This window comes from Panthera leo, chromosome C1 (genome assembly GCF_018350215.1).
Source record: "Panthera leo isolate Ple1 chromosome C1, P.leo_Ple1_pat1.1, whole genome shotgun sequence".
Taxonomy (NCBI): Eukaryota; Metazoa; Chordata; class Mammalia; order Carnivora; family Felidae; genus Panthera; species Panthera leo.
Genome location: NC_056686.1, coordinates 164,067,589 through 164,081,222, shown reverse-complemented (window position 1 = coordinate 164,081,222; position 13,634 = coordinate 164,067,589). Strand labels below are relative to the sequence as shown.

General features: G+C 39.9%; 1 long non-coding RNA gene across 1 annotated transcript; it reads right to left on the bottom strand.

Annotated features, from left to right (window-relative positions):
• Positions 1–274: 274 nt before the first annotated feature.
• LOC122226290 lies at positions 275–11,737 on the bottom strand. The gene is made up of 2 exons (XR_006205561.1): positions 11,628–11,737; positions 275–684 (listed from the first exon to the last, which is right to left on the bottom strand). It is a non-coding gene; the product is annotated as an uncharacterized LOC122226290 (long non-coding RNA).
• Positions 11,738–13,634: the final 1,897 nt, after the last annotated feature.

Here is a 13,634-nt window from a genome sequence, read left to right as displayed (position 1 = left end):
GGTTGAGAGCTGTATAAAGAAGATAGTAAATGTAAAGTGCCCAGTAAATGTCACAGCCCCCTCATCTATGCAGAAATGTTATGATTATCAGAGACTGTGGAATAGTATTGATAGCAATTGGCCCTGGCATGTGATTTGTGGGAAAATACTATCTTAATATCCACCAGATATTTGGTGTTGTAAGCTTGCATACCTAGGTGAGGAAGTGTTTCACAAATAGCCGTGGGAAAGAAGAACACGTGCTTGATTTTTAAGAAATACTAAGAACAATCCATACACGTCACATTGTTTTAAAGATACTGCCTGCAGTGTGGATAATGCTTGTGGAGCCTTCTTCCTTGGTGGTGTGTTAGCAGCTTTTTATCTTTCAAAACAAACAGTCTTTGGAAACAAGGTGGGCATAAAGAATAGCGGCAGGTGCCAAACTGTCCAAGTGTCTTGCTTCTCACAGGCTTGGCAGGCCAGTTTTCTTTCTCAGCTAGGAAAAACACTGAGTACCACGTAGGGGGCATCTTGCACATCCCTCCCACCATGGTGCACATCTTCTACCCGTCAGGCGGAGAGCAGCTGAAAAAAGGGAAATGCAGAGAAGACAGGCCTCTTTCCCAAGGGAACCAAGCAAATATGGCTCTATTTCTTTGTAACTCTCTTTCTCAGCTTCCTCGTTTTCTGATTCAGTTCATCCTGTTGAAATTATTTAAATGACAATTGATGAGGAATGCGAATGTAATGTAATGTAATACTTTGTAAAATGGAAAATCGAGGTAAGGGAAAGAAATTTTGGGCATTGCCATTTGAGCACACTTGAATCTCGCAATACACCATTAAACATCCCAAACGATCCTGTGGCTTTCCCCTTCCCACCATTATCCGGAAAAGCTTGTGTGCTGTCACCAAATTCTAGCATAAACTGCTCAGAGCTCTGTATTTTCCCATTGCTGTTTACTATTATATCACTAATTCTAATTTGATTCGGATTCAGCGAGCTCTTTCCCTTCATAACACGAAAGCCTTTTGGCAGCCATTATCTCCATGAGTGGAATCATGAACAATCACACACACAAAGAAACTGCAAATTAGAGCTTATATTCCTTATATCTTCACATGGCTGACTGAAGTAAGACAACTCCACAAACAATGCATTTTAAAGAACATTTGCAGGGTGAATATATTACAAATATGGCTGGGAAGTGGGCTGCAGTATATCTTCAAAAGTGACTGATTTAAACCCAAACTTAATGTATTTTGGAGGCCAGCAATAATTTGACTTGCTGAGTGGATGGAATTTATGGGTATAATGCAGTGCAAATAAAAACATCCTCTTTCAGTCATAAAGGTGTATGCTGTGTCCATGCTGGGAAATATAGCTTTCCTTACCCCTGACTTCTAGAGGGAACTCAGGGGAATAGCTAAGTCAGACCCAATGCCTTTTCTTTGTGGCCTTATGGAAATATCAAGTTTTATTTTTGTATTTAAGAGGGTTTTGCCATCCCTGGAACTGGGCTTTGTGTCTGAGAACCAAATAAATAAGAGAAACTTAGAAAGCACCACTGAGCAGTGGGTTGTTTTCTTCATGTGGTGACCCAGACCAGAATAAAGGAAAAGCAGAAGGTAGAACTAGGGTTTGGACATAAGATGTTCACATCCAACCCAAGGGGAAGACTGAGGTTTGTGAGAAACCCACTGTCAAGGGATTTCCTATTTCTGACTTGTATGCTTCTGATGCGTAACCTTCAGGAAGAAGCCTCTCATGGTACATGTGTGGCCAAATGTCCATGATGTGCTGAATTTGGGGTTGGAATGCAGGAAGTGATAAATTTCTGTGGAGGAATTGTCATGAAGCGAAACAAAGCCTGAAGCCTCCCTCCTCCACATCCTCAGCGTTTGAGAGCATTCACTGCTCTGCCCCTCAGCTCTCAGCCTGGTCTCTCCCCCACCACACCCCATTGTTCTCCTCCCTCCCCTCTGTCCTCAGCACTTCAGCCTTTGCCCACTCAGTCCACCCATTCCAGCTCTCTCTGGAACACATCCAAGAGAAGTTTGATCGTGGGCACAAGAGTAGGTTATCTTTCCTGCCCTAGCCTCTCCCCATTCATGATGGACCTGTAAGCTCCAGGAGGAGGCTTGGCCCTCAGATCTTGTAGGCGGATGATGTGATGGAATCCAATATTGTCAGAGTCTAGGGAGGTTCACAGAACATCAAAAATTCATGGTTCACGTTTGTAATGAAGGCATGAAAAATGTACAATGGCACACCCTTAAGGAGCTTGCATTTCTTGAGCTATTTTCAGCATTAATTACAGCTTTTGGAGAAGTCATATTCCTGGCCCCAATCTCATAATTTCATCAGTTTCTTGAGAAAAGCCATGAAGATCTCTCAAGTCAATATTTGTTTTAGAAGTCTGGAACAAATACATATTGGGCCATATGTGTATTCCCTCCTCTTACTTCAAAGCTTCAGATTAGTCATGTCAGTCTACCTTTTGGGGACTGGTAGAGGGTGGGAAGAGTGCTGGGAACAGATGTAAGGTAATTATGAAATCACGACATATTGAATAGCCACAGAATATTAGATGTCTTGTTGAAAAATTCAGAGTCCAAACTTCTGCTGCAATGTCTTTGCTTAAAGAGCTTTTCTGTGTATATTATTCCTTTAGTTAATTAGTAAATCAGCTGGAATTTATAGCACCTCCTTATTGTTCAAATTCATCGTGGATTTCTAGGGCACATCCCAGCCATAGTTTTCCCAGAGGAAAGCTGCAGTTTTAAAAATGTATAGGAGAAAACAAAACAAAACAAAACAAAACAAAAATGTATAGGAGACACTGGAGAGATGGGGAAATGGAGCTGATTCAAATAATTCTAGTTTCACCAGTGGTTATAGTTGTGATTTTTTCCCAACTGTCAGGCTAGGGGAGTGCATAAACTAGGATGTGTACTGCTAGCTCCTTGGGTCTATGGCCTGTATGGTTGAACCCTAAACTGGTCCTGGGATACCGAAGATCAAACATGGGAATGGAAATCCATATTACAGCAAGCTCACAGAGATTTGACTCAGTGACATTGATTTTATTTTTTTAATTTTATTTATTTTGAGAGAGAGAGAGAGAGAGCAGGAGAGGGGCAGAGAGAAAGGAGAAAGAACCCCAAGAAGGCTCTGCACTGTCAGCACAGAGCTCGATGTGGAGCTTGATCTCATGAACCATGAGTTCATGACCTGAACCTAAATCAAGAGTCGGACAGGCTTAACCGACTGAACCACCCAGGCACCCCTGATGCAGTAACATTTAGTTGAAACTTCTTGCCCCAGGCCACTAATATTTCTTTCCCTATCCTCTTCCATATTTCTTTCCCCTGCTTCCCCAAGCCTTGGATGATCCAGACCTAGGTTTGAAGGTTTGAAGTTTCTTGGCCTTCAAAGATCCTCTAAGCCTTGGCTAGGATGACATTAGATTTTGGGGGACCCTTAAGATAGCCTAGACTGTGGTAATATATGGGCCAGGGGTTCTGGAAGACCTCAGAAGGGACACAATAACTACCCATCTCATGGTGGGGCTTTCCTTCCTTCTGGCTTGACGCTAAAGTTGACATTTTTAAAATGACTTCTCTCAAGACTCAGGGAGGAAAATTGAAACTTTTCTTGATGAATTTTTGCCAGCTAAAACTTAGTTCCTGAAGTTGACAGCATCCCCCTGCACTTTCCTCTGGTGCCGGCAATCTGTTGGGATGCTATGTTTTGGGAGTGCTTGTCCAGGGGCTGAGTTATAGGGTAACTGGTGGAGAGCTGTGGGGAAAACAAGAACCATTCTAATCAGAAGACCTTGGTTTCCATCCTATTCTGATGTTCTGCTAACTAATGTAACCACTTGATTTTCTCACCTGCAAAATGAGAAAGAAGGTAATACCTCCTCTCCTAACTAATCATTTGGGGTTGGCTCCTACAGGTAACTTTTGGCTCTCTAGTAACTGGATCCATCTGAGTGGGTTCCTTATTCCACATCTCCCTGTGAGTGAATAAGATTATAGACAGGATTTATATAGTTCTGTCCAGTTTATTGTTTCCTGTCTCTGTAAAATAGTAAGAGCTCTCATTTATCGAGCACCTGCTGTGTGCCAGGTGCCCTCATATGTCATTTGTTGCTAATTATCACAAGGATTCTTCAGGTTGGGGATCATTAACCTGAGTTTACAAGCTCAGAAGGCCAAGTACGCTGCCTGCTCTCACACGGGACTGGTGAAGAGGCTGGAGCCCACCAGAAACTTAGGCCTTTTGAGACCTGTGGTTTTCCTGTGACAGTACATGGATTCCACTTACTTTTGTAAGTTGTTCCTCTCGGTATTAGTCTGTTTAAAGCAGTTCTGGTCAAAATATATTCTAAGAGATCAGAAAACCCAAAACCACCAGGTTATTCTGAGATTTAGGCAGACCATGAAAAAAAATTGCTAAAAATGGTAACTCATGAGGCAAAAACCTACAGTAGATACACAAAATATAAAGAACAGGGAATCAAAGCATTCCTCTATGGAAAACCATTAATTTACAAAGGAAAGTAGCAAGAGAAAAAGTAAGGAACAAAGGAACTACAAAGAGCGTGAAAACAATTAAGAAATTGGCACCAGGACTAGTAAGTCCTTACCTGTCAGTAATTATTTTAAATGTAAATAAATAAAGTGTCCGGTAAAAAAAAGCATAGAATGGGCACTGGGTGGCTCAGTTGGTTAAGCATCTGACTTCAGCTCAGGTCATGACCTCACAGTTCATGGGGCAAGCCCTGCATCGTGGGTTTAGATTCTGTGTTTCCCTCTCTCTCTGCCCCTCCCCTGCTTGTGCTCTCTGTCTCTTAAAAATAAACAACAATTTAAAAAAAAAGGCATAGAATGGCTGAATGTAAAAAAAAAAAAGCCAGACCCAACCATATGTTACCTATAAGAGATTCACATCAGCTTTAAAGACACACATAGGCTCAAAGTGAAGGGATAGAAAAAGATATTCCATGAAAACGGAAACCAAAAGAGAACAGGAGTAGTTACACTTTATCAGACAAAATAGTCTTTAAGTAAGAAAACTGTAACAAGAGACAAAGAAGGTCATTATATAATCTGATCTTTCTTCTTATTTTTTAATACAGATGACCTAGTTTGGATAAGCTAGGAATGGCCCAGGCCCAAAAAGTTTGAGATCCATAGACTAAAACCAGGATTAACATTTTCATGAAAGTTCTTCCATGTTATCTCACTTACAGAATAAAAATTACAAACACACACACACACACACACACACACACAAATGGATTTATGAGTAAGCCAACTCATCTATCTCATCTATTTATGTAGGTGTAAATCTTGGCCCCTGAGTAATCTTCAAGGTAAACTAGGAAGGTACATTATTCCAAGTTAGGTATTGTATAGCTAATTTACTAAGTTTTATTTTTTTATGCCTCCTCAGTACCTATATATTGATACAAAGTAGTACGTCAGGGAAAGCCTTGTTTTGTTCTCTGGCAGAATTGTGTTTAAATGGCACTTTGGTGTGTGGTCATGGAATTTGTTTGTTTAGCCTTACAAAACACAGTGGTATATTTACAGCCATTGTGTTGAGGAAGATGTTCCTTACCACTTTATCCAGGTCTGGTTTCTAAGGACCTGGGGAGAATTATCTCTGGTCTCAATATGAGAAGTCACTAGGCCTCTTTTGCACATCTGCTTTTTGTTTTGCTCTGTTTTGTTTTTGGTTTTTTTTTGTTGTTGTTTTTTTTTAAATCTCCCAGACGTGGAATCATGTGGCTGATTGATTATCTTTTCTTTTTTGGTACCAGTTGGGAAGAAGCTCAGAATCAAACTTATGGTCCACTGTAAATCCTTTCTAGAGCACAGAAGGGGATGAATGTATAAACAAGCAAAAATTGTGGTAAAAGTATTGTTAAAGAGACAAGGGAGAGAACATTGAGTGTGGGATCAGAGACCACTTTTTCCTGAACTCCCTATTCCACGTGGCAAATGACCCTTCCCACCTACTACTGAGAGCTAGCCTTATTCAACTCTGTGCTCCATTGTTCAGACTAGTGACTAGCATTCTGTGGGTCCTCAATAAATACTTGCTATATGAACAAGGGAAGCTCATCTCCTAACACAGACCATGCCTATCATCAAAAAGACTAACTTAAAGTCTTAGCTGATTTTAAAAAAAGTATAATGGGATCCAGACTGATTGAAATACTATTTTAGATGTCACTGGCCTGAAATTTTAAACTGATTTTTATTTTTAAGCTATCTATATGGGGTTTTTCAAATCAATAGCTAAGCTAGGAGAATATCACTTTCCTTATATGAGGAGGAGCTTCTTTGAAGCAGGTGGATGAATTTGTTATTACCTGACAAGAATCATTCTCCAAGCCATAATTTTTCAATTATGGTAATAAAAAGTTAGTGCTACTATCTATGTATTGAAACAGATTTCATTCATAGACACCTACCCTTCTTTGGCATGTAGCCACATTATCCAAGTGCTTTCTGAAGTTTTATAACTTCAGCTGCAAAAATTAATTTTCAATGCCTTTACTGTGGTCAATGTCACTGCAGTAAACTGGCTGACTATCTGCTTCAAATTCTGACTTGGAATGAGGAGGGAAAGAAGTAAATAATTTTATAGAATTGGTTGACTGGAGTTCTTGACAAATCAATCTAAGAGTAGAGATAATTGGCATGTATTTTTTTTCAGGTGAGTGACAAATGTATAAATCACGATTTTTCCAACATAACATTTTTCACATATATATTTGTAGGGAGATCATTTATTTTATGAAAGACCAAAGAGGCCATGTCACCTTATTTCCTCATCTCTAAAAGGAGAGTGTTGGGTGATACCATCATAAAGGTTGTTTCCAGAGAAGATGGAATAAAACATCCACGGACAATGGAAATATTATGCAGAATGAATGGTTTACGGAAGGATTCTGCAGGGCGGTGTCTTTATTTTCACTATTCCTTCAACTGAGGTTGGAGAATCCATTCCATTACAAAGATGGAGGACTTAACCCTAACTATTTTTTATGGAAATTAGACCTATGTTATTTTTTGCCTTTGTATCTTCAGTTGTTTGGAGACAACCATCTTATCAGCTGGGCCAATAAGATCATTAATGGAAAACAGTGTTGTGCACCAGTAGATCTTTACTCCTTGATCAATAGTTATTTACTTCTGAGGGGTCATAGCTTGGTTAATATAGCAGAATAGTTTTATTGATAGATAACATAACAATGAAAAATAAAGTTTAAAATTGAAGATGAATGAATGTAGCACTTTCTTCAGGCATGAATATTATTATTTGAAAACTGTAATAGCTGCTCGAATGTTGGAAGGGCAGACAACAAAAGCATTGACTAATTGTCCTAGGACTATAATCAGACTTCCATTATTGACCTCTGTTAATATTCTACTGTAACTGTCTGCTAAATTGGTTCCTTGGGGCTTGAAATATACAGTGATGTTATGAGTTCCTATCGTAAATTGCCACACAGTAAAGTAGCGAGTCTCTGAAATAGTGTTGGCCCTAGTTTGATCAATACTCAATTCAAAGCAGTGCAATAGGCAACTGTTTCCATAGAAACATTGATGTCACAGAGGTTGAACAGCGGCTGTTACAACAAATCATTTCCTTTGAGCAGTTGTAATTGACTATATGTACAGTTGGCTGTCACTTGAGACCATTTACATCAAGCAAGTAACAGAACCACATTAGTTATTCCAGCAGTAAGAGGGTTAGCTCTTCCTTTTGTGACCTTACAAATACCTAGGAGGATATTGCCATAGCAACCAGCAATGTAACTGGATGAACATTAAGGTAGCTAGCCTTAATGCAGTAGCAGTCTTTGGAAGCTGAAAGGTAGTTTTAATAAAGTTTACCTACTTGTTACATTAACACAAATCCTTTGCACCCCACAGTAATGACTTGGTTCCTCACACAGACATCACCGATAACAGACATTACAATTCCATTTGCACTTCATTTCCTGTTTCTCACCTTTCCTTTTCCCTCAGCATCTAGCTGCTAAGGCAGCACACGTGCACACTTGGCAAAATCTTGTTTACTGAATTCAGAGTTTGACCCTGGAGAAGTGCTGAAGTCTGAAATGTTCAGACTTGAAAAGAGAGATAATGAGAGAAAGGAACCTTTGATAAAAAGTTAATTTTTTACTTTGGCTAAATAATCTCTAGGTTTTAAGGACACAAAAGAAAAAAAGAAACAGATGTGAGCTTAGTTTACCTCTGTTGGATTCCCTTAGGCTAAAATCACAGCCAGAATGGAGTCGCATATTCTAGCATTCTTCACATTGTCCCACTACCTTACCATAGTCTTCCTGGGATGGCTGTACCTAATGGCACATTTTGGAGTATTCCATATAGTTCTGGGGAAATTAAGAAGTTTGTGTGTCCTTTGGTAGGTTGACAGGCAGAAAATGGTATCAATGTGTTATCAAACTCCTAGGCCAAATCAAAGACCACAGGCTATAGGGTGTATTTCTAGAACCATGAGAGTCAAATGTGCCTGTACAGAATATCTAGTTTTCTGAAAATTTTGCCAGCATCTCATGTAAGCCTTACATAACAGGTGATATTATCAAGAGTGAGAAGCTGTAGTGGCATTAAGCACGAGTTCATTGCCATTTGCGATGGCATCAAGGATAGAGGGTGTTTATGGGTGTGTCAGGGTCTCAAAAAGGATTTGCAGCCACAACCTAGGGATCAGGCTTGATGTGCAAGCAGGTTGGAAAGAACATACACTGCTCATCTCAGCCATAACTGCAGGTCTGATTAGCAGCACTGTCATCTTGGTATCTCCAGGAAAGAAAAAATATATATGGTCATCAATGAAGAGAGGAAGCAAAAACCCATAGAGGAGGTGTTTACTTGGAAAGGATTTTCCAATACAGACCCAAAATGATCAGCCTATAGATTTTTGGCCAGTCTGCCCTATTCCTCAGGGTGAATCCTCAAAGGTAATAAAATTGAACTGCAATCAGTATTCTTTGATGCTAGCCTGCCACAGACTGTTATTCACCTTGAACTAGAGAGTGACTATTTATAAGATTGTTTAGAGACACAAATCCAGTAAATTACTCTGTTTGGCCTTAAAAGAATGTTTGACTTGAAGCATAGAAATGGCTATAAATCTTACAGGAATAATTTATAAGACAACATAGTGAGCAGTGATCCTCTGGTTACAATGAGTAAAGAAAGACAGTTTGAAAGGAAAAAGTGTTCCCTGTCCCCCCACCCCCTGCCTGAGGTCAGTGAACTTTTCCAGGCCCTGCATACAGGAAATTTAGTAATGGCACCTGGACGTCCTGAGAGAGAAGGGAAACAGCTGCCCTCTGCACGTATGCCCTTTTCTGGAGCAATTCTTTTCTCATAGTTGGCCATCTTTCCTCTGACAACATGGCTTGGCCAGTGGAAAAGCATAATGAGTCAACTATTACTGGGTACCCAGAGGGATCTGTCAGCCGTGGTTAACAGTCAGTCAACAGCCCAACAACCTTCCACAAAGGCACACTAGTCAGAATAGCTGGTTGGTGCCTGTGTGTGTATGTGTGTGTGTGTGTGTGTGTGTGTGTGTGTCTGTGTGTACGTATGAAAGAGAGAGAGACAGAGAGAACATGAAAGGCACTATGCATTCTAGCTGAATATGTTAATTCCTAATTGTGTACAAAAACATTTGGGTCAGTCTTGATGTATACAAAGTTTCATTCATTAACAGTAACACATCTTAGTTTTACCCGTAGAAGAGTTTATTATTAGTTCATAAAGTCTATGGATGAAAATATAACATCATAAAGTAGAACAAAAAAGAAAGGAAATCAGGAGAAATGAACTATAATTTTGGCTTCTCCATTTACTGGATTGATACCTTCTCTCACTTTCCTCAGATAGAGCCCTAATGGTGTGTGCAGTGAAATAGTCAAGGGGCACAAATTTTTCATTAGAACTGAGTTAGAGACTTTAAACCCTATTAAATGTGTTAGTTTTGAATCTAGGGGACTACAAGAAAGCATCCCAAACTCATTGCTTCTGTTTTTCATTTTATATCCCTATAACTTTAAAATGGTTACATAAAGGAATTAAATATTTCAAGAAGTGTTTTCTCAGACTGCATGGGACTAATTTCTTCATTAGTGATTTAATTTTTGATTTCTGAAACTCACAGAAGTACCAAGACTCTCTATAATATTTCCAAAGTAAACTTGCTATGAGATTACCTATTACCGAAGATTACTCCATTTGATTTGATTAACCCTAAGAAGGTTAACAAGATTAAATGGAATAGAATTTTTGAAAGCATAAATTTTTGTTATATAAATATGAGCATAAGTATTTCTTCAATGGTTGAATCTTTTATTTCTGGGTTATTATCCCAAACATCACTTCTCGTTTTGTATGGCTAGAAAATGTATCAGGGTTGAGTTGAATCTGTATAGATCTTATATTTCTTTGTTGACTAAATCTCTAAAATGTGTGTGTGTGTGTTTTGGGTTTTTTTTTTTTTGTTTTTTTTTTGTTTTTTTTTTGGACAATTTCCTCCCTGTTTTAGAAATGGAGGATAGGTGAATTAAATCATAAATCTGGTTAATTAAAGATTCCAGGTAGCTGGGTTTCTGCTGGTCAAAATGTTGGCGTCATTATTATCACTAGGCAGAGTAAGCACTCCTTTAAGACAGTGTGGAGTGCCTAAGACCATGCCTTTTCAGTGGTAGTGAGAGAAGACTGACATTGATGAATATAGTCTTTTGAGTATTTTCTATATAATATTGTCTTTATTTCTCTTGGTTTGGCAACTTCAATATCCATGACTCTTTGGGACTAGTTTCTGCCAATTAGACTCTGGCTGGTCTCCTATTGCTATTGGGTTCTGCCTCCTCCCTGGCAGATTCTGACTGTCCCTGCCCACCAGTGCTTTCCCGTCATCCTGTGCCTGTCTGGGGAGGAGTACCGCTGGGCCTCATCAGGTGCTGGTCTACTGCCCATTGCCATTCTCTGCTGCTGAATCTCTCTTCTGCTTCTGGCAGGACAGCCCATACTTAAAAGCTTTCTTCCCACCTTGGCTTTCCTGATATTTCTCTTGGGTCTTCCTCTTTCTCTCTGATTCCTCCTCTCCTTCCACCATCCCTTAAATTTTGCATTCTCCAGAAATCAGTCTTTGGTCTTAATTCTTACTCTGCTTTCTTTCTCTGTCTATTCCCATAGCTTCCATTCCCAGGCAATGATTCCCTATCCCGTATCCCATATCCCATTCTGTCAGTCTCCCTGGGTGTTGGATCAAGAGACACTGAATAAAGGCAACAAAGGAGGGACTCCAAGGTGGAGGGGCACTGTGAAGAATTTTATCAGGACCTTTGGAGATGATGCTTAGGGAAGGACTGATGTTCGAATAAGAGAGAGCATTTCAGGGGAGTAGCAGAGACTATAGAGCATGGCTGGGCCTGCAGCAGCTTAGAAATCTTCACATTGTTAGCTACTACCATTACAGTACTAGTGGAGTACTAGTAGTAGTAATGCCTATGGAGATGTAAATGCCCTTTAAAGGAGTGACATTTTAAGTTATTTACAGGTAATCCCCAAAGGGATGAACTCACCACTTTCTATGACTAGATAGATGGTCTGGATAGTGTGTGAGAAGCTGATACTCAGCGTAGAAGGTGGTGCTGGGGAAGGAGCCACGGAGGTGAAGGAGCCACCTTCCGGACACGGCTGCTGACGCGATGACGTCATCCTCTCACGTGACCGGCTGTGGCTGCCTCCCGTCCCACACTCCATACCCCGCCTGTTTTCAGCTGCCTCACAAGCTGCAGACGTCAGGGCCTCCTTCCCGTGACATCGCCAGGTCTCCAGTCACAGACCATTGTTTCCTGCAGGAAGACTAGTGGTTCTTTCAACAAACTGATATTATTCTGGATTCTGCTGACAGTGCAGTCCCCCAGACTGGGTTTTCCAGTCCCCTTTATGCCATTTGCAAACATGTCAAGGAAAGACCAGAAAGGGGACGTCAGGTCATATCTCCTCCACTCGTATCTTCTCCAGCCCAGACTGAATCAATCCAAAATTCTCAGCAGAGGAAATATGATTGGCTCAACCTGGGCTAGTGTCCTCCTTTGTTTTGAAGGGAGGTGATATAGTACAAACATGGTTTATCTTGGAGGGTCAGGCAGGCCCCTCCTAGACAAGGATGGTCAGTGGGGTCCAAGAAGGTATTTCAAAAGCCTTTTCTACGTTTGAACAAATTAATGAAATAAATAATAGTATTTCTATGTTCTTAATTTAATGGCACTGATGCCTAGAACATCATCAGTTATGTGTCATTTTATCCAGGAGTGATAATGGATAATGTTTAAAATGTTTCTAAGAGAGCAGACACACAAATTTAATGCTTAAACTATCTGTGTGACTTGGGCAAATCTCCTAAATTCATAGTTAGTCTGATGCTAATGGCTCTTGAACAAGGGCTTGAGTTCAGCATCAGTTGAGTTCGGTCAGACAGAGACCAATAGTACCCTCTGTAACCACGTAAAAGGGCAAAACAAGTGGTTCAAATGAGTCTGAATTCTGGCTTCGCTTAAGGCTGATAAGCATGACTTCCAGTTAATGGAGGTTAATCTGGGGGCAGAGAATGAGAAGATGGTGTATTTGGGAGATTTTAAATTATGTTTACTTCTATTATATTGAAATAAATTTATAGTGCAGATCCCTACAGGATGATTACCTGCCTGTTTGGGATGTGAAGCAAGATTTTACAGACCAAGATTTTTAATAAACAGTTTTGTTTTGTATATAGATGTTCTTGAAGTGTAGCTGATAATCATGACCAGATAACAATATATCCCACATGAAACTTAAATTGAAGAATGGCCTGAAAATTTGATTTAGGTATAAAAAATTTTTACAGCTTGGCCATAAGAATGAGATGTTCTTTCCTGCCTCAAGACTTGTATGCAGTGTCTCTTTGGAAATAGCCAGGTAATCTTCCTGGGGCAAAATGAACCTTCGCAGGCCCTGTGTCATCTTTGTGATCCTGCAATAAAAGGAAGAAGAAGAGGGGAAGGGGAAGGAGAAGAAACAACACAGCAATGGAAATGTACAATTTTAGCTGAAAGAAATTTTTGGTTTTGGATATCCAAGATAATGAAAAGGAAGACATTACAGGAAGTGGGTCAGGGGGGAACCCCAATTTTGTCTGAGGTTTGCTGAGCTCATTTAGACCTAGTCCCATTATTTCTAATTTAGTGGGTTAACTTAGGGGTGACTTCTGTCTTTAAGGTTTCAATTACTGGGTTGTCTGTGATTGAAATCTAATACTTATGCAGACGACTAATCTGCAATATTGGTTCCAGAACAATATTTATAGATACATAATCTTCAAAACAACCTTACGTGGTAGGGATTAGTATTATCCCTATCTTACCAATGAAGAAACCACAGAGAGGTTAATTAAGTTCATTGCTTGAGGTTGCACTGGTGATAAGGGTTGGGGTCAGGATTCAAATCCCAACAGACTGACTTCAGTGCTGAAACATTTCACCTCCCAGGAACCATTTTGGCTTTGAGGAAGTTGTTTAATCCTTGTGTCTAATTCCTTTGTCTTTAAA